The 24,227-nt window shown below is 42.5% G+C and overlaps 22 non-coding genes across 22 annotated transcripts; all 22 read left to right on the forward strand.

Moving 5' to 3' along the window:
• Positions 1-736: 736 nt before the first annotated feature.
• LOC148315138 (5S ribosomal RNA) lies at positions 737-855 on the forward strand. Its single transcript, XR_015841015.1, has one exon. It is a non-coding gene; the product is annotated as a 5S ribosomal RNA (ribosomal RNA).
• A 992-nt stretch (positions 856-1,847) lies between these two features.
• Positions 1,848-1,966, forward strand: LOC148315139 (5S ribosomal RNA). Its single transcript, XR_015841026.1, has one exon. It is a non-coding gene; the product is annotated as a 5S ribosomal RNA (ribosomal RNA).
• A 992-nt stretch (positions 1,967-2,958) lies between these two features.
• On the forward strand, positions 2,959-3,077 carry LOC148315140 (5S ribosomal RNA). The gene has a single exon (XR_015841037.1). It is a non-coding gene; the product is annotated as a 5S ribosomal RNA (ribosomal RNA).
• A 992-nt stretch (positions 3,078-4,069) lies between these two features.
• LOC148315141 (5S ribosomal RNA) lies at positions 4,070-4,188 on the forward strand. The gene has a single exon (XR_015841048.1). It is a non-coding gene; the product is annotated as a 5S ribosomal RNA (ribosomal RNA).
• Positions 4,189-5,180: 992 nt separating this feature from the next.
• Positions 5,181-5,299, forward strand: LOC148315142 (5S ribosomal RNA). The gene has a single exon (XR_015841059.1). It is a non-coding gene; the product is annotated as a 5S ribosomal RNA (ribosomal RNA).
• A 992-nt stretch (positions 5,300-6,291) lies between these two features.
• On the forward strand, positions 6,292-6,410 carry LOC148315143 (5S ribosomal RNA). The gene has a single exon (XR_015841070.1). It is a non-coding gene; the product is annotated as a 5S ribosomal RNA (ribosomal RNA).
• A 992-nt stretch (positions 6,411-7,402) lies between these two features.
• LOC148315144 (5S ribosomal RNA) lies at positions 7,403-7,521 on the forward strand. Its single transcript, XR_015841081.1, has one exon. It is a non-coding gene; the product is annotated as a 5S ribosomal RNA (ribosomal RNA).
• Positions 7,522-8,513: 992 nt separating this feature from the next.
• On the forward strand, positions 8,514-8,632 carry LOC148315145 (5S ribosomal RNA). Its single transcript, XR_015841093.1, has one exon. It is a non-coding gene; the product is annotated as a 5S ribosomal RNA (ribosomal RNA).
• Positions 8,633-9,624: 992 nt separating this feature from the next.
• On the forward strand, positions 9,625-9,743 carry LOC148315146 (5S ribosomal RNA). Its single transcript, XR_015841105.1, has one exon. It is a non-coding gene; the product is annotated as a 5S ribosomal RNA (ribosomal RNA).
• A 992-nt stretch (positions 9,744-10,735) lies between these two features.
• LOC148315147 (5S ribosomal RNA) lies at positions 10,736-10,854 on the forward strand. Its single transcript, XR_015841116.1, has one exon. It is a non-coding gene; the product is annotated as a 5S ribosomal RNA (ribosomal RNA).
• Positions 10,855-11,846: 992 nt separating this feature from the next.
• Positions 11,847-11,965, forward strand: LOC148315148 (5S ribosomal RNA). The gene has a single exon (XR_015841127.1). It is a non-coding gene; the product is annotated as a 5S ribosomal RNA (ribosomal RNA).
• A 992-nt stretch (positions 11,966-12,957) lies between these two features.
• Positions 12,958-13,076, forward strand: LOC148315149 (5S ribosomal RNA). Its single transcript, XR_015841138.1, has one exon. It is a non-coding gene; the product is annotated as a 5S ribosomal RNA (ribosomal RNA).
• A 992-nt stretch (positions 13,077-14,068) lies between these two features.
• On the forward strand, positions 14,069-14,187 carry LOC148315150 (5S ribosomal RNA). The gene has a single exon (XR_015841149.1). It is a non-coding gene; the product is annotated as a 5S ribosomal RNA (ribosomal RNA).
• A 992-nt stretch (positions 14,188-15,179) lies between these two features.
• Positions 15,180-15,298, forward strand: LOC148315151 (5S ribosomal RNA). Its single transcript, XR_015841160.1, has one exon. It is a non-coding gene; the product is annotated as a 5S ribosomal RNA (ribosomal RNA).
• A 992-nt stretch (positions 15,299-16,290) lies between these two features.
• Positions 16,291-16,409, forward strand: LOC148315152 (5S ribosomal RNA). The gene has a single exon (XR_015841171.1). It is a non-coding gene; the product is annotated as a 5S ribosomal RNA (ribosomal RNA).
• Positions 16,410-17,401: 992 nt separating this feature from the next.
• LOC148315153 (5S ribosomal RNA) lies at positions 17,402-17,520 on the forward strand. Its single transcript, XR_015841182.1, has one exon. It is a non-coding gene; the product is annotated as a 5S ribosomal RNA (ribosomal RNA).
• A 992-nt stretch (positions 17,521-18,512) lies between these two features.
• LOC148315154 (5S ribosomal RNA) lies at positions 18,513-18,631 on the forward strand. The gene has a single exon (XR_015841193.1). It is a non-coding gene; the product is annotated as a 5S ribosomal RNA (ribosomal RNA).
• A 992-nt stretch (positions 18,632-19,623) lies between these two features.
• Positions 19,624-19,742, forward strand: LOC148315155 (5S ribosomal RNA). Its single transcript, XR_015841205.1, has one exon. It is a non-coding gene; the product is annotated as a 5S ribosomal RNA (ribosomal RNA).
• A 992-nt stretch (positions 19,743-20,734) lies between these two features.
• On the forward strand, positions 20,735-20,853 carry LOC148315156 (5S ribosomal RNA). Its single transcript, XR_015841216.1, has one exon. It is a non-coding gene; the product is annotated as a 5S ribosomal RNA (ribosomal RNA).
• Positions 20,854-21,845: 992 nt separating this feature from the next.
• On the forward strand, positions 21,846-21,964 carry LOC148315157 (5S ribosomal RNA). Its single transcript, XR_015841227.1, has one exon. It is a non-coding gene; the product is annotated as a 5S ribosomal RNA (ribosomal RNA).
• A 992-nt stretch (positions 21,965-22,956) lies between these two features.
• Positions 22,957-23,075, forward strand: LOC148315158 (5S ribosomal RNA). The gene has a single exon (XR_015841233.1). It is a non-coding gene; the product is annotated as a 5S ribosomal RNA (ribosomal RNA).
• Positions 23,076-24,067: 992 nt separating this feature from the next.
• Positions 24,068-24,186, forward strand: LOC148315159 (5S ribosomal RNA). The gene has a single exon (XR_015841234.1). It is a non-coding gene; the product is annotated as a 5S ribosomal RNA (ribosomal RNA).
• The last annotated feature ends 41 nt before the right edge of the window (positions 24,187-24,227 follow it).

Consider the following 24,227-nt stretch of genomic DNA (forward strand, 5'->3'; position numbering starts at 1 on the left):
CTACAGGTGTAGCAGACAGATGACCCGATGCAGTCCGGTTGGGTTGGTGCAGTGAGTGTTTACTAAATAAAAAGTTAATGAATCAATTTTAAAAAATGGTGTTTACTGAATGCAATAAAGGGAAGTATAGTTAATGTGGCAATTAGCAGGTGTGGAGAAGCTTCATTCATTTTTTTTAGCTTCACTGGTTATATCATTGGTTCTTATTTTATTAGTTCCACTTTATTCTTCCATTTATTCCAATTTAATTTAAATAATGTCAAATAAATGGTACATGACCATGGGTGGATAGCAGTGAACGCCCCCCCAAGTTATTGGTGTATATATTGGTGGTACGGGGCTGGTATAATATTAGTGCCCCCATGTGGTCCGAATGTGTAGCTACGGAGCCACACACAAGTCTCCTGACACGCATTTGCAAATCAGCACACGCATTTGCGAGTCGTCCGCGGCAGGACTGTAGCAAACGTCACCTGTAAGAAAAGGTCCAGTTTTTACAGGTCGCCCATCCACGGATTTTTGTCCGCATTTAACCACGTGTATGTGCCAACAAATCATTGTACACATTTGCTGATATTTGTCATATATCTGTGACTTCAATCATGCATTGTAGATTGTTGTGACACATTTGTGACTGTGGTTATAGTTTCAGATTCTTGTTACGTATTTTTGGATTGAAGTATTTGCCACAATAAAGACAAAATGTATAAAATGCAAAATTTTGAAAGGAATTCTCGCTTACGGCCATACTACCCTGAGAACGCCCGATCTCGTCCGATCTCGGAAGCTAAGCAGGGTCGGGCCTGGTTAGTACTTGGATGGGAGACCGCCTGGGAATACCAGGTGCTGTAAGCTTTTGCACCGCAAAAATAAAAAAAACTTTTGACAAATGTAAGCAAGTATGCGAGCTGCTTTTTTATAAATTCCCACATATTCGCCTGACAGGCTGAGAGCACAAAATGCCAACATTCAGCGTCCCCTGCCTTTGGGTGTTGCTACAGTCTCGCCGTGGACGACTCGCAAATGCGTGTGGCAATTTGCAAATGCGTGTCTGGAGACTTGAGTGTGGCTCCGGAGCTCCACATTAAGACCAAAAGGGGACTCTCGTAGTCTACAGGTGTAGCAGACAGATGACCCGATGCAGTCCGGTTGGGTTGGTGCAGTGAGTGTTTACTAAATAAAAAGTTAATGAATCAATTTAAAAAAATGGTGTTTACTGAATGCAATAAAGGGAAATATAGTTAATGTGGCAATTAGCAGGTGTGGAGAAGCTTCATTCATTTTTTTTAGCTTCACTGGTTATATCATTGGTTCTTATTTTATTAGTTCCACTTTATTCTTCCATTTATTCCAATTTAATTTAAATAATGTCAAATAAATGGTACATGACCATGGGTGGATAGCAGTGAACGCCCCCCCAAGTTATTGGTGTATATATTGGTGGTACGGGGCTGGTATAATATTAGTGCCCCCATGTGGTCCGAATGTGTAGCTACGGAGCCACACACAAGTCTCCTGACACGCATTTGCAAATCAGCACACGCATTTGCGAGTCGTCCGCGGCAGGACTGTAGCAAACGTCACCTGTAAGAAAAGGTCCCGTTTTTACAGGTCGCCCATCTACGGATTTTTGTCCGCATTTAACCATGTGTATGTGCCAACAAATCATTGTACACATTTGCTGATATTTGTCATATATCTGTGACTTCAATCATGCATTGTAGATTGTTGTGACACATTTGTGACTGTGGTTATAGTTTCAGATTCTTGTTACGTATTTTTGGATTGAAGTATTTGCCACAATAAAGACAACATGTATAAAATGCAAAATTTTAAAAGGAATTCTCGCTTACGGCCATACTACCCTGAGAACGCCCGATCTCGTCCGATCTCGGAAGCTAAGCAGGGTCGGGCCTGGTTAGTACTTGGATGGGAGACCGCCTGGGAATACCAGGTGCTGTAAGCTTTTGCACCGCAAAAATAAAAAAAACTTTTGACAAATGTAAGCAAGTATGCGAGCTGCTTTTTTATAAATTCCCACATATTCGCCTGGCAGGCTGAGAGCACAAAATGCCAACATTCAGCGTCCCCTGCCTTTGGGTGTTGCTACAGTCTCGCCGTGGACGACTCGCAAATGCGTGTGGCAATTTGCAAATGCGCGTCTGGAGACTTGAGTGTGGCTCCGGAGCTCCACATTAAGACCAAAAGGGGACTCTCGTAGTCTACAGGTGTAGCAGACAGATGACCCGATGCAGTCCGGTTGGGTTGGTGCAGTGAGTGTTTACTAAATAAAAAGTTAATGAATCAATTTTAAAAAATGGTGTTTACTGAATGCAATAAAGGGAAGTATAGTTAATGTGGCAATTAGCAGGTGTGGAGAAGCTTCATTCATTTTTTTTAGCTTCACTGGTTATATCATTGGTTCTTATTTTATTAGTTCCACTTTATTCTTCCATTTATTCCAATTTAATTTAAATAATGTCAAATAAATGGTACATGACCATGGGTGGATAGCAGTGAACGCCCCCCCAAGTTATTGGTGTATATTTTGGTGGTACGGGGCTGGTATAATATTAGTGCCCCCATGTGGTCCGAATGTGTAGCTACGGAGCCACACACAAGTCTCCTGACACGCATTTGCAAATCAGCACACGCATTTGCGAGTCGTCCGCGGCAGGACTGTAGCAAACGTCACCTGTAAGAAAAGGTCCAGTTTTTACAGGTCGCCCATCCACGGATTTTTGTCCGCATTTAACCACGTGTATGTGCCAACAAATCATTGTACACATTTGCTGATATTTGTCATATATCTGTGACTTCAATCATGCATTGTAGATTGTTGTGACACATTTGTGACTGTGGTTATAGTTTCAGATTCTTGTTACGTATTTTTGGATTGAAGTATTTGCCACAATAAAGACAAAATGTATAAAATGCAAAATTTTGAAAGGAATTCTCGCTTACGGCCATACTACCCTGAGAACGCCCGATCTCGTCCGATCTCGGAAGCTAAGCAGGGTCGGGCCTGGTTAGTACTTGGATGGGAGACCGCCTGGGAATACCAGGTGCTGTAAGCTTTTGCACCGCAAAAATAAAAAAAACTTTTGACAAATGTAAGCAAGTATGCGAGCTGCTTTTTTATAAATTCCCACATATTCGCCTGGCAGGCTGAGAGCACAAAATGCCAACATTCAGCGTCCCCTGCCTTTGGGTGTTGCTACAGTCTCGCCGTGGACGACTCGCAAATGCGTGTGGCAATTTGCAAATGCGTGTCTGGAGACTTGAGTGTGGCTCCGGAGCTCCACATTAAGACCAAAAGGGGACTCTCGTAGTCTACAGGTGTAGCAGACAGATGACCCGATGCAGTCCGGTTGGGTTGGTGCAGTGAGTGTTTACTAAATAAAAAGTTAATGAATCAATTTTAAAAAATGGTGTTTACTGAATGCAATAAAGGGAAGTATAGTTAATGTGGCAATTAGCAGGTGTGGAGAAGCTTCATTCATTTTTTTTAGCTTCACTGGTTATATCATTGGTTCTTATTTTATTAGTTCCACTTTATTCTTCCATTTATTCCAATTTAATTTAAATAATGTCAAATAAATGGTACATGACCATGGGTGGATAGCAGTGAACGCCCCCCCAAGTTATTGGTGTATATATTGGTGGTACGGGGCTGGTATAATATTAGTGCCCCCATGTGGTCCGAATGTGTAGCTACGGAGCCACACACAAGTCTCCTGACACGCATTTGCAAATCAGCACACGCATTTGCGAGTCGTCCGCGGCAGGACTGTAGCAAACGTCACCTGTAAGAAAAGGTCCAGTTTTTACAGGTCGCCCATCCACGGATTTTTGTCCGCATTTAACCACGTGTATGTGCCAACAAATCATTGTACACATTTGCTGATATTTGTCATATATCTGTGACTTCAATCATGCATTGTAGATTGTTGTGACACATTTGTGACTGTGGTTATAGTTTCAGATTCTTGTTACGTATTTTTGGATTGAAGTATTTGCCACAATAAAGACAAAATGTATAAAATGCAAAATTTTGAAAGGAATTCTCGCTTACGGCCATACTACCCTGAGAACGCCCGATCTCGTCCGATCTCGGAAGCTAAGCAGGGTCGGGCCTGGTTAGTACTTGGATGGGAGACCGCCTGGGAATACCAGGTGCTGTAAGCTTTTGCACCGCAAAAATAAAAAAAACTTTTGACAAATGTAAGCAAGTATGCGAGCTGCTTTTTTATAAATTCCCACATATTCGCCTGACAGGCTGAGAGCACAAAATGCCAACATTCAGCGTCCCCTGCCTTTGGGTGTTGCTACAGTCTCGCCGTGGACGACTCGCAAATGCGTGTGGCAATTTGCAAATGCGTGTCTGGAGACTTGAGTGTGGCTCCGGAGCTCCACATTAAGACCAAAAGGGGACTCTCGTAGTCTACAGGTGTAGCAGACAGATGACCCGATGCAGTCCGGTTGGGTTGGTGCAGTGAGTGTTTACTAAATAAAAAGTTAATGAATCAATTTAAAAAAATGGTGTTTACTGAATGCAATAAAGGGAAATATAGTTAATGTGGCAATTAGCAGGTGTGGAGAAGCTTCATTCATTTTTTTTAGCTTCACTGGTTATATCATTGGTTCTTATTTTATTAGTTCCACTTTATTCTTCCATTTATTCCAATTTAATTTAAATAATGTCAAATAAATGGTACATGACCATGGGTGGATAGCAGTGAACGCCCCCCCAAGTTATTGGTGTATATTTTGGTGGTACGGGGTTGGTATAATATTAGTGCCCCCATGTGGTCCGAATGTGTAGCTACGGAGCCACACACAAGTCTCCTGACACGCATTTGCAAATCAGCACACGCATTTGCGAGTCGTCCGCGGCAGGACTGTAGCAAACGTCACCTGTAAGAAAAGGTCCAGTTTTTACAGGTCGCCCATCCACGGATTTTTGTCCGCATTTAACCACGTGTATGTGCCAACAAATCATTGTACACATTTGCTGATATTTGTCATATATCTGTGACTTCAATCATGCATTGTAGATTGTTGTGACACATTTGTGACTGTGGTTATAGTTTCAGATTCTTGTTACGTATTTTTGGATTGAAGTATTTGCCACAATAAAGACAAAATGTATAAAATGCAAAATTTTGAAAGGAATTCTCGCTTACGGCCATACTACCCTGAGAACGCCCGATCTCGTCCGATCTCGGAAGCTAAGCAGGGTCGGGCCTGGTTAGTACTTGGATGGGAGACCGCCTGGGAATACCAGGTGCTGTAAGCTTTTGCACCGCAAAAATAAAAAAAACTTTTGACAAATGTAAGCAAGTATGCGAGCTGCTTTTTTATAAATTCCCACATATTCGCCTGGCAGGCTGAGAGCACAAAATGCCAACATTCAGCGTCCCCTGCCTTTGGGTGTTGCTACAGTCTCGCCGTGGACGACTCGCAAATGCGTGTGGCAATTTGCAAATGCGTGTCTGGAGACTTGAGTGTGGCTCCGGAGCTCCACATTAAGACCAAAAGGGGACTCTCGTAGTCTACAGGTGTAGCAGACAGATGACCCGATGCAGTCCGGTTGGGTTGGTGCAGTGAGTGTTTACTAAATAAAAAGTTAATGAATCAATTTTAAAAAATGGTGTTTACTGAATGCAATAAAGGGAAGTATAGTTAATGTGGCAATTAGCAGGTGTGGAGAAGCTTCATTCATTTTTTTTAGCTTCACTGGTTATATCATTGGTTCTTATTTTATTAGTTCCACTTTATTCTTCCATTTATTCCAATTTAATTTAAATAATGTCAAATAAATGGTACATGACCATGGGTGGATAGCAGTGAACGCCCCCCCAAGTTATTGGTGTATATATTGGTGGTACGGGGCTGGTATAATATTAGTGCCCCCATGTGGTCCGAATGTGTAGCTACGGAGCCACACACAAGTCTCCTGACACGCATTTGCAAATCAGCACACGCATTTGCGAGTCGTCCGCGGCAGGACTGTAGCAAACGTCACCTGTAAGAAAAGGTCCAGTTTTTACAGGTCGCCCATCCACGGATTTTTGTCCGCATTTAACCACGTGTATGTGCCAACAAATCATTGTACACATTTGCTGATATTTGTCATATATCTGTGACTTCAATCATGCATTGTAGATTGTTGTGACACATTTGTGACTGTGGTTATAGTTTCAGATTCTTGTTACGTATTTTTGGATTGAAGTATTTGCCACAATAAAGACAAAATGTATAAAATGCAAAATTTTGAAAGGAATTCTCGCTTACGGCCATACTACCCTGAGAACGCCCGATCTCGTCCGATCTCGGAAGCTAAGCAGGGTCGGGCCTGGTTAGTACTTGGATGGGAGACCGCCTGGGAATACCAGGTGCTGTAAGCTTTTGCACCGCAAAAATAAAAAAAACTTTTGACAAATGTAAGCAAGTATGCGAGCTGCTTTTTTATAAATTCCCACATATTCGCCTGGCAGGCTGAGAGCACAAAATGCCAACATTCAGCGTCCCCTGCCTTTGGGTGTTGCTACAGTCTCGCCGTGGACGACTCGCAAATGCGTGTGGCAATTTGCAAATGCGTGTCTGGAGACTTGAGTGTGGCTCCGGAGCTCCACATTAAGACCAAAAGGGGACTCTCGTAGTCTACAGGTGTAGCAGACAGATGACCCGATGCAGTCCGGTTGGGTTGGTGCAGTGAGTGTTTACTAAATAAAAAGTTAATGAATCAATTTTAAAAAATGGTGTTTACTGAATGCAATAAAGGGAAGTATAGTTAATGTGGCAATTAGCAGGTGTGGAGAAGCTTCATTCATTTTTTTTAGCTTCACTGGTTATATCATTGGTTCTTATTTTATTAGTTCCACTTTATTCTTCCATTTATTCCAATTTAATTTAAATAATGTCAAATAAATGGTACATGACCATGGGTGGATAGCAGTGAACGCCCCCCCAAGTTATTGGTGTATATATTGGTGGTACGGGGCTGGTATAATATTAGTGCCCCCATGTGGTCCGAATGTGTAGCTACGGAGCCACACACAAGTCTCCTGACACGCATTTGCAAATCAGCACACGCATTTGCGAGTCGTCCGCGGCAGGACTGTAGCAAACGTCACCTGTAAGAAAAGGTCCAGTTTTTACAGGTCGCCCATCCACGGATTTTTGTCCGCATTTAACCACGTGTATGTGCCAACAAATCATTGTACACATTTGCTGATATTTGTCATATATCTGTGACTTCAATCATGCATTGTAGATTGTTGTGACACATTTGTGACTGTGGTTATAGTTTCAGATTCTTGTTACGTATTTTTGGATTGAAGTATTTGCCACAATAAAGACAAAATGTATAAAATGCAAAATTTTGAAAGGAATTCTCGCTTACGGCCATACTACCCTGAGAACGCCCGATCTCGTCCGATCTCGGAAGCTAAGCAGGGTCGGGCCTGGTTAGTACTTGGATGGGAGACCGCCTGGGAATACCAGGTGCTGTAAGCTTTTGCACCGCAAAAATAAAAAAAACTTTTGACAAATGTAAGCAAGTATGCGAGCTGCTTTTTTATAAATTCCCACATATTCGCCTGACAGGCTGAGAGCACAAAATGCCAACATTCAGCGTCCCCTGCCTTTGGGTGTTGCTACAGTCTCGCCGTGGACGACTCGCAAATGCGTGTGGCAATTTGCAAATGCGTGTCTGGAGACTTGAGTGTGGCTCCGGAGCTCCACATTAAGACCAAAAGGGGACTCTCGTAGTCTACAGGTGTAGCAGACAGATGACCCGATGCAGTCCGGTTGGGTTGGTGCAGTGAGTGTTTACTAAATAAAAAGTTAATGAATCAATTTAAAAAAATGGTGTTTACTGAATGCAATAAAGGGAAATATAGTTAATGTGGCAATTAGCAGGTGTGGAGAAGCTTCATTCATTTTTTTTAGCTTCACTGGTTATATCATTGGTTCTTATTTTATTAGTTCCACTTTATTCTTCCATTTATTCCAATTTAATTTAAATAATGTCAAATAAATGGTACATGACCATGGGTGGATAGCAGTGAACGCCCCCCCAAGTTATTGGTGTATATATTGGTGGTACGGGGCTGGTATAATATTAGTGCCCCCATGTGGTCCGAATGTGTAGCTACGGAGCCACACACAAGTCTCCTGACACGCATTTGCAAATCAGCACACGCATTTGCGAGTCGTCCGCGGCAGGACTGTAGCAAACGTCACCTGTAAGAAAAGGTCCAGTTTTTACAGGTCGCCCATCCACGGATTTTTGTCCGCATTTAACCATGTGTATGTGCCAACAAATCATTGTACACATTTGCTGATATTTGTCATATATCTGTGACTTCAATCATGCATTGTAGATTGTTGTGACACATTTGTGACTGTGGTTATAGTTTCAGATTCTTGTTACGTATTTTTGGATTGAAGTATTTGCCACAATAAAGACAAAATGTATAAAATGCAAAATTTTGAAAGGAATTCTCGCTTACGGCCATACTACCCTGAGAACGCCCGATCTCGTCCGATCTCGGAAGCTAAGCAGGGTCGGGCCTGGTTAGTACTTGGATGGGAGACCGCCTGGGAATACCAGGTGCTGTAAGCTTTTGCACCGCAAAAATAAAAAAAACTTTTGACAAATGTAAGCAAGTATGCGAGCTGCTTTTTTATAAATTCCCACATATTCGCCTGACAGGCTGAGAGCACAAAATGCCAACATTCAGCGTCCCCTGCCTTTGGGTGTTGCTACAGTCTCGCCGTGGACGACTCGCAAATGCGTGTGGCAATTTGCAAATGCGCGTCTGGAGACTTGAGTGTGGCTCCGGAGCTCCACATTAAGACCAAAAGGGGACTCTCGTAGTCTACAGGTGTAGCAGACAGATGACCCGATGCAGTCCGGTTGGGTTGGTGCAGTGAGTGTTTACTAAATAAAAAGTTAATGAATCAATTTTAAAAAATGGTGTTTACTGAATGCAATAAAGGGAAGTATAGTTAATGTGGCAATTAGCAGGTGTGGAGAAGCTTCATTCATTTTTTTTAGCTTCACTGGTTATATCATTGGTTCTTATTTTATTAGTTCCACTTTATTCTTCCATTTATTCCAATTTAATTTAAATAATGTCAAATAAATGGTACATGACCATGGGTGGATAGCAGTGAACGCCCCCCCAAGTTATTGGTGTATATATTGGTGGTACGGGGCTGGTATAATATTAGTGCCCCCATGTGGTCCGAATGTGTAGCTACGGAGCCACACACAAGTCTCCTGACACGCATTTGCAAATCAGCACACGCATTTGCGAGTCGTCCGCGGCAGGACTGTAGCAAACGTCACCTGTAAGAAAAGGTCCCGTTTTTACAGGTCGCCCATCTACGGATTTTTGTCCGCATTTAACCATGTGTATGTGCCAACAAATCATTGTACACATTTGCTGATATTTGTCATATATCTGTGACTTCAATCATGCATTGTAGATTGTTGTGACACATTTGTGACTGTGGTTATAGTTTCAGATTCTTGTTACGTATTTTTGGATTGAAGTATTTGCCACAATAAAGACAACATGTATAAAATGCAAAATTTTAAAAGGAATTCTCGCTTACGGCCATACTACCCTGAGAACGCCCGATCTCGTCCGATCTCGGAAGCTAAGCAGGGTCGGGCCTGGTTAGTACTTGGATGGGAGACCGCCTGGGAATACCAGGTGCTGTAAGCTTTTGCACCGCAAAAATAAAAAAAACTTTTGACAAATGTAAGCAAGTATGCGAGCTGCTTTTTTATAAATTTCCACATATTCGCCTGACAGGCTGAGAGCACAAAATGCCAACATTCAGCGTCCCCTGCCTTTGGGTGTTGCTACAGTCTCGCCGTGGACGACTCGCAAATGCGTGTGGCAATTTGCAAATGCGTGTCTGGAGACTTGAGTGTGGCTCCGGAGCTCCACATTAAGACCAAAAGGGGACTCTCGTAGTCTACAGGTGTAGCAGACAGATGACCCGATGCATTCCGGTTGGGTTGGTGCAGTGAGTGTTTACTAAATAAAAAGTTAATGAATCAATTTTAAAAAATGGTGTTTACTGAATGCAATAAAGGGAAGTATAGTTAATGTGGCAATTAGCAGGTGTGGAGAAGCTTCATTCATTTTTTTTAGCTTCACTGGTTATATCATTGGTTCTTATTTTATTAGTTCCACTTTATTCTTCCATTTATTCCAATTTAATTTAAATAATGTCAAATAAATGGTACATGACCATAGGTGGATAGCAGTGAACGCCCCCCCAAGTTATTGGTGTATATATTGGTGGTACGGGGCTGGTATAATATTAGTGCCCCCATGTGGTCCGAATGTGTAGCTACGGAGCCACACACAAGTCTCCTGACACGCATTTGCAAATCAGCACACGCATTTGCGAGTCGTCCGCGGCAGGACTGTAGCAAACGTCACCTGTAAGAAAAGGTCCAGTTTTTACAGGTCGCCCATCCACGGATTTTTGTCCGCATTTAACCATGTGTATGTGCCAACAAATCATTGTGCACATTTGCTGATATTTGTCATATATCTGTGACTTCAATCATGCATTGTAGATTGTTGTGACACATTTGTGACTGTGGTTATAGTTTCAGATTCTTGTTACGTATTTTTGGATTGAAGTATTTGCCACAATAAAGACAAAATGTATAAAATGCAAAATTTTGAAAGGAATTCTCGCTTACGGCCATACTACCCTGAGAACGCCCGATCTCGTCCGATCTCGGAAGCTAAGCAGGGTCGGGCCTGGTTAGTACTTGGATGGGAGACCGCCTGGGAATACCAGGTGCTGTAAGCTTTTGCACCGCAAAAATAAAAAAAACTTTTGACAAATGTAAGCAAGTATGCGAGCTGCTTTTTTATAAATTCCCACATATTCGCCTGACAGGCTGAGAGCACAAAATGCCAACATTCAGCGTCCCCTGCCTTTGGGTGTTGCTACAGTCTCGCCGTGGACGACTCGCAAATGCGTGTGGCAATTTGCAAATGCGCGTCTGGAGACTTGAGTGTGGCTCCGGAGCTCCACATTAAGACCAAAAGGGGACTCTCGTAGTCTACAGGTGTAGCAGACAGATGACCCGATGCAGTCCGGTTGGGTTGGTGCAGTGAGTGTTTACTAAATAAAAAGTTAATGAATCAATTTTAAAAAATGGTGTTTACTGAATGCAATAAAGGGAAGTATAGTTAATGTGGCAATTAGCAGGTGTGGAGAAGCTTCATTCATTTTTTTTAGCTTCACTGGTTATATCATTGGTTCTTATTTTATTAGTTCCACTTTATTCTTCCATTTATTCCAATTTAATTTAAATAATGTCAAATAAATGGTACATGACCATGGGTGGATAGCAGTGAACGCCCCCCCAAGTTATTGGTGTATATATTGGTGGTACGGGGCTGGTATAATATTAGTGCCCCCATGTGGTCCGAATGTGTAGCTACGGAGCCACACACAAGTCTCCTGACACGCATTTGCAAATCAGCACACGCATTTGCGAGTCGTCCGCGGCAGGACTGTAGCAAACGTCACCTGTAAGAAAAGGTCCCGTTTTTACAGGTCGCCCATCTACGGATTTTTGTCCGCATTTAACCATGTGTATGTGCCAACAAATCATTGTACACATTTGCTGATATTTGTCATATATCTGTGACTTCAATCATGCATTGTAGATTGTTGTGACACATTTGTGACTGTGGTTATAGTTTCAGATTCTTGTTACGTATTTTTGGATTGAAGTATTTGCCACAATAAAGACAACATGTATAAAATGCAAAATTTTAAAAGGAATTCTCGCTTACGGCCATACTACCCTGAGAACGCCCGATCTCGTCCGATCTCGGAAGCTAAGCAGGGTCGGGCCTGGTTAGTACTTGGATGGGAGACCGCCTGGGAATACCAGGTGCTGTAAGCTTTTGCACCGCAAAAATAAAAAAAACTTTTGACAAATGTAAGCAAGTATGCGAGCTGCTTTTTTATAAATTCCCACATATTCGCCTGACAGGCTGAGAGCACAAAATGCCAACATTCAGCGTCCCCTGCCTTTGGGTGTTGCTACAGTCTCGCCGTGGACGACTCGCAAATGCGTGTGGCAATTTGCAAATGCGTGTCTGGAGACTTGAGTGTGGCTCCGGAGCTCCACATTAAGACCAAAAGGGGACTCTCGTAGTCTACAGGTGTAGCAGACAGATGACCCGATGCAGTCCGGTTGGGTTGGTGCAGTGAGTGTTTACTAAATAAAAAGTTAATGAATCAATTTTAAAAAATGGTGTTTACTGAATGCACTAAAGGGAAGTATAGTTAATGTGGCAATTAGCAGGTGTGGAGAAGCTTCATTCATTTTTTTTAGCTTCACTGGTTATATCATTGGTTCTTATTTTATTAGTTCCACTTTATTCTTCCATTTATTCCAATTTAATTTAAATAATGTCAAATAAATGGTACATGACCATGGGTGGATAGCAGTGAACGCCCCCCCAAGTTATTGGTGTATATTTTGGTGGTACGGGGCTGGTATAATATTAGTGCCCCCATGTGGTCCGAATGTGTAGCTACGGAGCCACACACAAGTCTCCTGACACGCATTTGCAAATCAGCACACGCATTTGCGAGTCGTCCGCGGCAGGACTGTAGCAAACGTCACCTGTAAGAAAAGGTCCAGTTTTTACAGGTCGCCCATCCACGGATTTTTGTCCGCATTTAACCATGTGTATGTGCCAACAAATCATTGTACACATTTGCTGATATTTGTCATATATCTGTGACTTCAATCATGCATTGTAGATTGTTGTGACACATTTGTGACTGTGGTTATAGTTTCAGATTCTTGTTACGTGTTTTTGGATTGAAGTATTTGCCACAATAAAGACAACATGTATAAAATGCAAAATTTTGAAAGGAATTCTCGCTTACGGCCATACTACCCTGAGAACGCCCGATCTCGTCCGATCTCGGAAGCTAAGCAGGGTCGGGCCTGGTTAGTACTTGGATGGGAGACCGCCTGGGAATACCAGGTGCTGTAAGCTTTTGCACCGCAAAAATAAAAAAAACTTTTGACAAATGTAAGCAAGTATGCGAGCTGCTTTTTTATAAATTTCCACATATTCGCCTGACAGGCTGAGAGCACAAAATGCCAACATTCAGCGTCCCCTGCCTTTGGGTGTTGCTACAGTCTCGCCGTGGACGACTCGCAAATGCGTGTGGCAATTTGCAAATGCGTGTCTGGAGACTTGAGTGTGGCTCCGGAGCTCCACATTAAGACCAAAAGGGGACTCTCGTAGTCTACAGGTGTAGCAGACAGATGACCCGATGCATTCCGGTTGGGTTGGTGCAGTGAGTGTTTACTAAATAAAAAGTTAATGAATCAATTTTAAAAAATGGTGTTTACTGAATGCAATAAAGGGAAGTATAGTTAATGTGGCAATTAGCAGGTGTGGAGAAGCTTCATTCATTTTTTTTAGCTTCACTGGTTATATCATTGGTTCTTATTTTATTAGTTCCACTTTATTCTTCCATTTATTCCAATTTAATTTAAATAATGTCAAATAAATGGTACATGACCATAGGTGGATAGCAGTGAACGCCCCCCCAAGTTATTGGTGTATATATTGGTGGTACGGGGCTGGTATAATATTAGTGCCCCCATGTGGTCCGAATGTGTAGCTACGGAGCCACACACAAGTCTCCTGACACGCATTTGCAAATCAGCACACGCATTTGCGAGTCGTCCGCGGCAGGACTGTAGCAAACGTCACCTGTAAGAAAAGGTCCAGTTTTTACAGGTCGCCCATCCACGGATTTTTGTCCGCATTTAACCATGTGTATGTGCCAACAAATCATTGTGCACATTTGCTGATATTTGTCATATATCTGTGACTTCAATCATGCATTGTAGATTGTTGTGACACATTTGTGACTGTGGTTATAGTTTCAGATTCTTGTTACGTATTTTTGGATTGAAGTATTTGCCACAATAAAGACAAAATGTATAAAATGCAAAATTTTGAAAGGAATTCTCGCTTACGGCCATACTACCCTGAGAACGCCCGATCTCGTCCGATCTCGGAAGCTAAGCAGGGTCGGGCCTGGTTAGTACTTGGATGGGAGACCGCCTGGGAATACCAGGTGCTGTAAGCTTTTGCACCGCAAAAATAAAAAAAACTTTTGACAAATGTAAGCAAGTATGCGAGCTGCTTTTTTATAAATTCCCACATATTCGCCTGACAGGCTGAGAGCACAAAATGCCAACATTCAGCGTCCCCTGCCTTTGGGTGTTGCTACAGTCTCGCCGTGGACGACTCGCAAATGCGTGTGGCAATTTGCAAATGCGCGTCTGGAGACTTGAGTGTGGCTCCGGAGCTCCACATTAAGACCAAAAGGGGACTCTCGTAGTCTACAGGTGTAGCAGACAGATGACCCGATGCAGTCCGGTTGGGTTGGTGCAGTGAGTGTTTACTAAATAAAAAGTTAATGAATCAATTTTAAAAAATGGTGTTTACTGAATGCAATAAAGGGAAGTATAGTTAATGTGGCAATTAGCAGGTGTGGAGAAGCTTCATTCATTTTTTTTAGCTTCACTGGTTATATCATTGGTTCTTATTTTATTAGTTCCACTTTATTCTTCCATTTATTCCAATTTAATTTAAATAATGTCAAATAAATGGTACATGACCATGGGTGGATAGCAGTGAACGCCCCCCCAAGTTATTGGTGTATATATTGGTGGTACGGGGCTGGTATAATATTAGTGCCCCCATGTGGTCCGAATGTGTAGCTACGGAGCCACACACAAGTCTCCTGACACGCATTTGCAAATCAGCACACGCATTTGCGAGTCGTCCGCGGCAGGACTGTAGCAAACGTCACCTGTAAGAAAAGGTCCCGTTTTTACAGGTCGCCCATCTACGGATTTTTGTCCGCATTTAACCATGTGTATGTGCCAACAAATCATTGTACACATTTGCTGATATTTGTCATATATCTGTGACTTCAATCATGCATTGTAGATTGTTGTGACACATTTGTGACTGTGGTTATAGTTTCAGATTCTTGTTACGTATTTTTGGATTGAAGTATTTGCCACAATAAAGACAACATGTATAAAATGCAAAATTTTAAAAGGAATTCTCGCTTACGGCCATACTACCCTGAGAACGCCCGATCTCGTCCGATCTCGGAAGCTAAGCAGGGTCGGGCCTGGTTAGTACTTGGATGGGAGACCGCCTGGGAATACCAGGTGCTGTAAGCTTTTGCACCGCAAAAATAAAAAAAACTTTTGACAAATGTAAGCAAGTATGCGAGCTGCTTTTTTATAAATTCCCACATATTCGCCTGACAGGCTGAGAGCACAAAATGCCAACATTCAGCGTCCCCTGCCTTTGGGTGTTGCTACAGTCTCGCCGTGGACGACTCGCAAATGCGTGTGGCAATTTGCAAATGCGTGTCTGGAGACTTGAGTGTGGCTCCGGAGCTCCACATTAAGACCAAAAGGGGACTCTCGTAGTCTACAGGTGTAGCAGACAGATGACCCGATGCAGTCCGGTTGGGTTGGTGCAGTGAGTGTTTACTAAATAAAAAGTTAATGAATCAATTTTAAAAAATGGTGTTTACTGAATGCACTAAAGGGAAGTATAGTTAATGTGGCAATTAGCAGGTGTGGAGAAGCTTCATTCATTTTTTTTAGCTTCACTGGTTATATCATTGGTTCTTATTTTATTAGTTCCACTTTATTCTTCCATTTATTCCAATTTAATTTAAATAATGTCAAATAAATGGTACATGACCATGGGTGGATAGCAGTGAACGCCCCCCCAAGTTATTGGTGTATATTTTGGTGGTACGGGGCTGGTATAATATTAGTGCCCCCATGTGGTCCGAATGTGTAGCTACGGAGCCACACACAAGTCTCCTGACACGCATTTGCAAATCAGCACACGCATTTGCGAGTCGTCCGCGGCAGGACTGTAGCAAACGTCACCTGTAAGAAAAGGTCCAGTTTTTACAGGTCGCCCATCCACGGATTTTTGTCCGCATTTAACCATGTGTATGTGCCAACAAATCATTGTACACATTTGCTGATATTTGTCATATATCTGTGACTTCAATCATGCATTGTAGATTGTTGTGACACATTTGTGACTGTGGTTATAGTTTCAGATTCTTGTTACGTGTTTTTGGATTGAAGTATTTGCCACAATAAAGACAACATGTATAAAATGCAAAATTTTGAAAGGAATTCTCGCTTACGGCCATACTACCCTGAGAACGCCCGATCTCGTCCGATCTCGGAAGCTAAGCAGGGTCGGGCCTGGTTAGTACTTGGATGGGAGACCGCCTGGGAATACCAGGTGCTGTAAGCTTTTGCACCGCAAAAATAAAAAAAACTTTTGACAAATGTAAGCAAGTATGCGAGCTGCTTTTTTATAAATTTCCACATATTCGCCTGACAGGCTGAGAGCACAAAATGCCAACATTCAGCGTCCCCTGCCTTTGGGTGTTGCTACAGTCTCGCCGTGGACGACTCGCAAATGCGTGTGGCAATTTGCAAATGCGTGTCTGGAGACTTGAGTGTGGCTCCGGAGCTCCACATTAAGACCAAAAGGGGACTCTCGTAGTCTACAGGTGTAGCAGACAGATGACCCGATGCATTCCGGTTGGGTTGGTGCAGTGAGTGTTTACTAAATAAAAAGTTAATGAATCAATTTTAAAAAATGGTGTTTACTGAATGCAATAAAGGGAAGTATAGTTAATGTGGCAATTAGCAGGTGTGGAGAAGCTTCATTCATTTTTTTTAGCTTCACTGGTTATATCATTGGTTCTTATTTTATTAGTTCCACTTTATTCTTCCATTTATTCCAATTTAATTTAAATAATGTCAAATAAATGGTACATGACCATAGGTGGATAGCAGTGAACGCCCCCCCAAGTTATTGGTGTATATATTGGTGGTACGGGGCTGGTATAATATTAGTGCCCCCATGTGGTCCGAATGTGTAGCTACGGAGCCACACACAAGTCTCCTGACACGCATTTGCAAATCAGCACACGCATTTGCGAGTCGTCCGCGGCAGGACTGTAGCAAACGTCACCTGTAAGAAAAGGTCCCGTTTTTACAGGTCGCCCATCTACGGATTTTTGTCCGCATTTAACCATGTGTATGTGCCAACAAATCATTGTACACATTTGCTGATATTTGTCATATATCTGTGACTTCAATCATGCATTGTAGATTGTTGTGACACATTTGTGACTGTGGTTATAGTTTCAGATTCTTGTTACGTATTTTTGGATTGAAGTATTTGCCACAATAAAGACAACATGTATAAAATGCAAAATTTTGAAAGGGATTCTCGCTTACGGCCATACTACCCTGAGAACGCCCGATCTCGTCCGATCTCGGAAGCTAAGCAGGGTCGGGCCTGGTTAGTACTTGGATGGGAGACCGCCTGGGAATACCAGGTGCTGTAAGCTTTTGCACCGCAAAAATAAAAAAAACTTTTGACAAATGTAAGCAAGTATGCGAGCAGCTTTTTTATAAATTCCCACATATTCGCCTGACAGGCTGAGAGCACAAAATGCCAACATTCAGCGTCCCCTGCCTTTGGGTGTTGCTACAGTCTCGCCGTGGACGACTCGCAAATGCGTGTGGCAATTTGCAAATGCGTGTCTGGAGACTTGAGTGTGGCTCCGGAGCTCCACATTAAGACCAAAAGGGGACTCTCGTAGTCTACAGGTGTAGCAGACAGATGACCCGATGCAGTCCGGTTGGGTTGGTGCAGTGAGTGTTTACTAAATAAAAAGTTAATGAATCAATTTTAAAAAATGGTGTTTACTGAATGCACTAAAGGGAAGTATAGTTAATGTGGCAATTAGCAGGTGTGGAGAAGCTTCATTCATTTTTTTTAGCTTCACTGGTTATATCATTGGTTCTTATTTTATTAGTTCCACTTTATTCTTCCATTTATTCCAATTTAATTTAAATAATGTCAAATAAATGGTACATGACCATGGGTGGATAGCAGTGAACGCCCCCCCAAGTTATTGGTGTATATATTGGTGGTACGGGGCTGGTATAATATTAGTGCCCCCATGTGGTCCGAATGTGTAGCTACGGAGCCACACACAAGTCTCCTGACACGCATTTGCAAATCAGCACACGCATTTGCGAGTCGTCCGCGGCAGGACTGTAGCAAACGTCACCTGTAAGAAAAGGTCCCGTTTTTACAGGTCGCCCATCTACGGATTTTTGTCCGCATTTAACCATGTGTATGTGCCAACAAATCATTGTACACATTTGCTGATATTTGTCATATATCTGTGACTTCAATCATGCATTGTAGATTGTTGTGACACATTTGTGACTGTGGTTATAGTTTCAGATTCTTGTTACGTATTTTTGGATTGAAGTATTTGCCACAATAAAGACAACATGTATAAAATGCAAAATTTTAAAAGGAATTCTCGCTTACGGCCATACTACCCTGAGAACGCCCGATCTCGTCCGATCTCGGAAGCTAAGCAGGGTCGGGCCTGGTTAGTACTTGGATGGGAGACCGCCTGGGAATACCAGGTGCTGTAAGCTTTTGCACCGCAAAAATAAAAAAAACTTTTGACAAATGTAAGCAAGTATGCGAGCTGCTTTTTTATAAATTCCCACATATTCGCCTGACAGGCTGAGAGCACAAAATGCCAACATTCAGCGTCCCCTGCCTTTGGGTGTTGCTACAGTCTCGCCGTGGACGACTCGCAAATGCGTGTGGCAATTTGCAAATGCGTGTCTGGAGACTTGAGTGTGGCTCCGGAGCTCCACATTAAGACCAAAAGGGGACTCTCGTAGTCTACAGGTGTAGCAGACAGATGACCCGATGCAGTCCGGTTGGGTTGGTGCAGTGAGTGTTTACTAAATAAAAAGTTAATGAATCAATTTTAAAAAATGGTGTTTACTGAATGCACTAAAGGGAAGTATAGTTAATGTGGCAATTAGCAGGTGTGGAGAAGCTTCATTCATTTTTTTTAGCTTCACTGGTTATATCATTGGTTCTTATTTTATTAGTTCCACTTTATTCTTCCATTTATTCCAATTTAATTTAAATAATGTCAAATAAATGGTACATGACCATGGGTGGATAGCAGTGAACGCCCCCCCAAGTTATTGGTGTATATTTTGGTGGTACGGGGCTGGTATAATATTAGTGCCCCCATGTGGTCCGAATGTGTAGCTACGGAGCCACACACAAGTCTCCTGACACGCATTTGCAAATCAGCACACGCATTTGCGAGTCGTCCGCGGCAGGACTGTAGCAAACGTCACCTGTAAGAAAAGGTCCAGTTTTTACAGGTCGCCCATCCACGGATTTTTGTCCGCATTTAACCATGTGTATGTGCCAACAAATCATTGTACACATTTGCTGATATTTGTCATATATCTGTGACTTCAATCATGCATTGTAGATTGTTGTGACACATTTGTGACTGTGGTTATAGTTTCAGATTCTTGTTACGTGTTTTTGGATTGAAGTATTTGCCACAATAAAGACAACATGTATAAAATGCAAAATTTTGAAAGGAATTCTCGCTTACGGCCATACTACCCTGAGAACGCCCGATCTCGTCCGATCTCGGAAGCTAAGCAGGGTCGGGCCTGGTTAGTACTTGGATGGGAGACCGCCTGGGAATACCAGGTGCTGTAAGCTTTTGCACCGCAAAAATAAAAAAAACTTTTGACAAATGTAAGCAAGTATGCGAGCTGCTTTTTTATAAATTTCCACATATTCGCCTGACAGGCTGAGAGCACAAAATGCCAACATTCAGCGTCCCCTGCCTTTGGGTGTTGCTACAGTCTCGCCGTGGACGACTCGCAAATGCGTGTGGCAATTTGCAAATGCGTGTCTGGAGACTTGAGTGTGGCTCCGGAGCTCCACATTAAGACCAAAAGGGGACTCTCGTAGTCTACAGGTGTAGCAGACAGATGACCCGATGCATTCCGGTTGGGTTGGTGCAGTGAGTGTTTACTAAATAAAAAGTTAATGAATCAATTTTAAAAAATGGTGTTTACTGAATGCAATAAAGGGAAGTATAGTTAATGTGGCAATTAGCAGGTGTGGAGAAGCTTCATTCATTTTTTTTAGCTTCACTGGTTATATCATTGGTTCTTATTTTATTAGTTCCACTTTATTCTTCCATTTATTCCAATTTAATTTAAATAATGTCAAATAAATGGTACATGACCATAGGTGGATAGCAGTGAACGCCCCCCCAAGTTATTGGTGTATATATTGGTGGTACGGGGCTGGTATAATATTAGTGCCCCCATGTGGTCCGAATGTGTAGCTACGGAGCCACACACAAGTCTCCTGACACGCATTTGCAAATCAGCACACGCATTTGCGAGTCGTCCGCGGCAGGACTGTAGCAAACGTCACCTGTAAGAAAAGGTCCCGTTTTTACAGGTCGCCCATCTACGGATTTTTGTCCGCATTTAACCATGTGTATGTGCCAACAAATCATTGTACACATTTGCTGATATTTGTCATATATCTGTGACTTCAATCATGCATTGTAGATTGTTGTGACACATTTGTGACTGTGGTTATAGTTTCAGATTCTTGTTACGTATTTTTGGATTGAAGTATTTGCCACAATAAAGACAACATGTATAAAATGCAAAATTTTGAAAGGGATTCTCGCTTACGGCCATACTACCCTGAGAACGCCCGATCTCGTCCGATCTCGGAAGCTAAGCAGGGTCGGGCCTGGTTAGTACTTGGATGGGAGACCGCCTGGGAATACCAGGTGCTGTAAGCTTTTGCACCGCAAAAATAAAAAAAACTTTTGACAAATGTAAGCAAGTATGCGAGCAGCTTTTTTATAAATTCCCACATATTCGCCTGACAGGCTGAGAGCACAAAATGCCAACATTCAGCGTCCCCTGCCTTTGGGTGTTGCTACAGTCTCGCCGTGGACGACTCGCAAATGCGTGTGGCAATTTGCAAATGCGTGTCTGGAGACTTGAGTGTGGCTCCGGAGCTCCACATTAAGACCAAAAGGGGACTCTCGTAGTCTACAGGTGTAGCAGACAGATGACCCGATGCAGTCCGGTTGGGTTGGTGCAGTGAGTGTTTACTAAATAAAAAGTTAATGAATCAATTTTAAAAAATGGTGTTTACTGAATGCACTAAAGGGAAGTATAGTTAATGTGGCAATTAGCAGGTGTGGAGAAGCTTCATTCATTTTTTTTAGCTTCACTGGTTATATCATTGGTTCTTATTTTATTAGTTCCACTTTATTCTTCCATTTATTCCAATTTAATTTAAATAATGTCAAATAAATGGTACATGACCATGGGTGGATAGCAGTGAACGCCCCCCCAAGTTATTGGTGTATATTTTGGTGGTACGGGGCTGGTATAATATTAGTGCCCCCATGTGGTCCGAATGTGTAGCTACGGAGCCACACACAAGTCTCCTGACACGCATTTGCAAATCAGCACACGCATTTGCGAGTCGTCCGCGGCAGGACTGTAGCAAACGTCACCTGTAAGAAAAGGTCCAGTTTTTACAGGTCGCCCATCCACGGATTTTTGTCCGCATTTAACCATGTGTATGTGCCAACAAATCATTGTACACATTTGCTGATATTTGTCATATATCTGTGACTTCAATCATGCATTGTAGATTGTTGTGACACATTTGTGACTGTGGTTATAGTTTCAGATTCTTGTTACGTATTTTTGGATTGAAGTATTTGCCACAATAAAGACAACATGTATAAAATGCAAAATTTTGAAAGGAATTCTCGCTTACGGCCATACTACCCTGAGAACGCCCGATCTCGTCCGATCTCGGAAGCTAAGCAGGGTCGGGCCTGGTTAGTACTTGGATGGGAGACCGCCTGGGAATACCAGGTGCTGTAAGCTTTTGCACCGCAAAAATAAAAAAAACTTTTGACAAATGTAAGCAAGTATGCGAGCTGCTTTTTTATAAATTTCCACATATTCGCCTGACAGGCTGAGAGCACAAAATGCCAACATTCAGCGTCCCCTGCCTTTGGGTGTTGCTACAGTCTCGCCGTGGACGACTCGCAAATGCGTGTGGCAATTTGCAAATGCGTGTCTGGAGACTTGAGTGTGGCTCCGGAGCTCCACATTAAGACCAAAAGGGGACTCTCGTAGTCTACAGGTGTAGCAGACAGATGACCCGATGCATTCCGGTTGGGTTGGTGCAGTGAGTGTTTACTAAATAAAAAGTTAATGAATCAATTTTAAAAAATGGTGTTTACTGAATGCAATAAAGGGAAGTATAGTTAATGTGGCAATTAGCAGGTGTGGAGAAGCTTCATTCATTTTTTTTAGCTTCACTGGTTATATCATTGGTTCTTATTTTATTAGTTCCACTTTATTCTTCCATTTATTCCAATTTAATTTAAATAATGTCAAATAAATGGTACATGACCATGGGTGGATAGCAGTGAACGCCCCCCCAAGTTATTGGTGTATATATTGGTGGTACGGGGCTGGTATAATATTAGTGCCCCCATGTGGTCCGAATGTGTAGCTACGGAGCCACACACAAGTCTCCTGACACGCATTTGCAAATCAGCACACGCATTTGCGAGTCGTCCGCGGCAGGACTGTAGCAAACGTCACCTGTAAGAAAAGGTCCCGTTTTTACAGGTCGCCCATCTACGGATTTTTGTCCGCATTTAACCATGTGTATGTGCCAACAAATCATTGTACACATTTGCTGATATTTGTCATATATCTGTGACTTCAATCATGCATTGTAGATTGTTGTGACACATTTGTGACTGTGGTTATAGTTTCAGATTCTTGTTACGTATTTTTGGATTGAAGTATTTGCCACAATAAAGACAACATGTATAAAATGCAAAATTTTGAAAGGGATTCTCGCTTACGGCCATACTACCCTGAGAACGCCCGATCTCGTCCGATCTCGGAAGCTAAGCAGGGTCGGGCCTGGTTAGTACTTGGATGGGAGACCGCCTGGGAATACCAGGTGCTGTAAGCTTTTGCACCGCAAAAATAAAAAAAACTTTTGACAAATGTAAGCAAGTATGCGAGCTGCTTTTTTATAAATTTCCACATATTCGCCTGACAGGCTGAGAGCACAAAATGCCAACATTCAGCGTCCCCTGCCTTTGGGTGTTGCTACAGTCTCGCCGTGGACGACTCGCAAATGCGTGTGGCAATTTGCAAATGCGTGTCTGGAGACTTGAGTGTGGCTCCGGAGCTCCACATTAAGACCAAAAGGGGACTCTCGTAGTCTACAGGTGTAGCAGACAGATGACCCAATGCATTCCGGTTGGGTTGGTGCAGTGAGTGTTTACTAAATAAAAAGTTAATGAATCAATTTTAAAAAATGGTGTTTACTGAATGCAATAAAGGGAAGTATAGTTAATGTGGCAATTAGCAGGTGTGGAGAAGCTTCATTCATTTTTTTTAGCTTCACTGGTTATATCATTGGTTCTTATTTTATTAGTTCCACTTTATTCTTCCATTTATTCCAATTTAATTTAAATAATGTCAAATAAATGGTACATGACCATGGGTGGATAGCAGTGAACGCCCCCCCAAGTTATTGGTGTATATATTGGTGGTACGGGGCTGGTATAATATTAGTGCCCCCATGTGGTCCGAATGTGTAGCTACGGAGCCACACACAAGTCTCCTGACACGCATTTGCAAATCAGCACACGCATTTGCGAGTCGTCCGCGGCAGGACTGTAGCAAACGTCACCTGTAAGAAAAGGTCCCGTTTTTACAGGTCGCCCATCTACGGATTTTTGTCCGCATTTAACCATGTGTATGTGCCAACAAATCATTGTACACATTTGCTGATATTTGTCATATATCTGTGACTTCAATCATGCATTGTAGATTGTTGTGACACATTTGTGACTGTGGTTATAGTTTCAGATTCTTGTTACGTATTTTTGGATTGAAGTATTTGCCACAATAAAGACAACATGTATAAAATGCAAAATTTTGAAAGGAATTCTCGCTTACGGCCATACTACCCTGAGAACGCCCGATCTCGTCCGATCTCGGAAGCTAAGCAGGGTCGGGCCTGGTTAGTACTTGGATGGGAGACCGCCTGGGAATACCAGGTGCTGTAAGCTTTTGCACCGCAAAAATAAAAAAAACTTTTGACAAATGTAAG

Source organism: Idiotropiscis lumnitzeri, unplaced genomic scaffold (assembly GCF_059441095.1).
Source record: "Idiotropiscis lumnitzeri isolate Australia: NSW breed Sydney's pygmy pipehorse unplaced genomic scaffold, RoL_Ilum_1.0 HiC_scaffold_114, whole genome shotgun sequence".
In the NCBI taxonomy this organism is placed as follows: Eukaryota; Metazoa; Chordata; class Actinopteri; order Syngnathiformes; family Syngnathidae; genus Idiotropiscis; species Idiotropiscis lumnitzeri.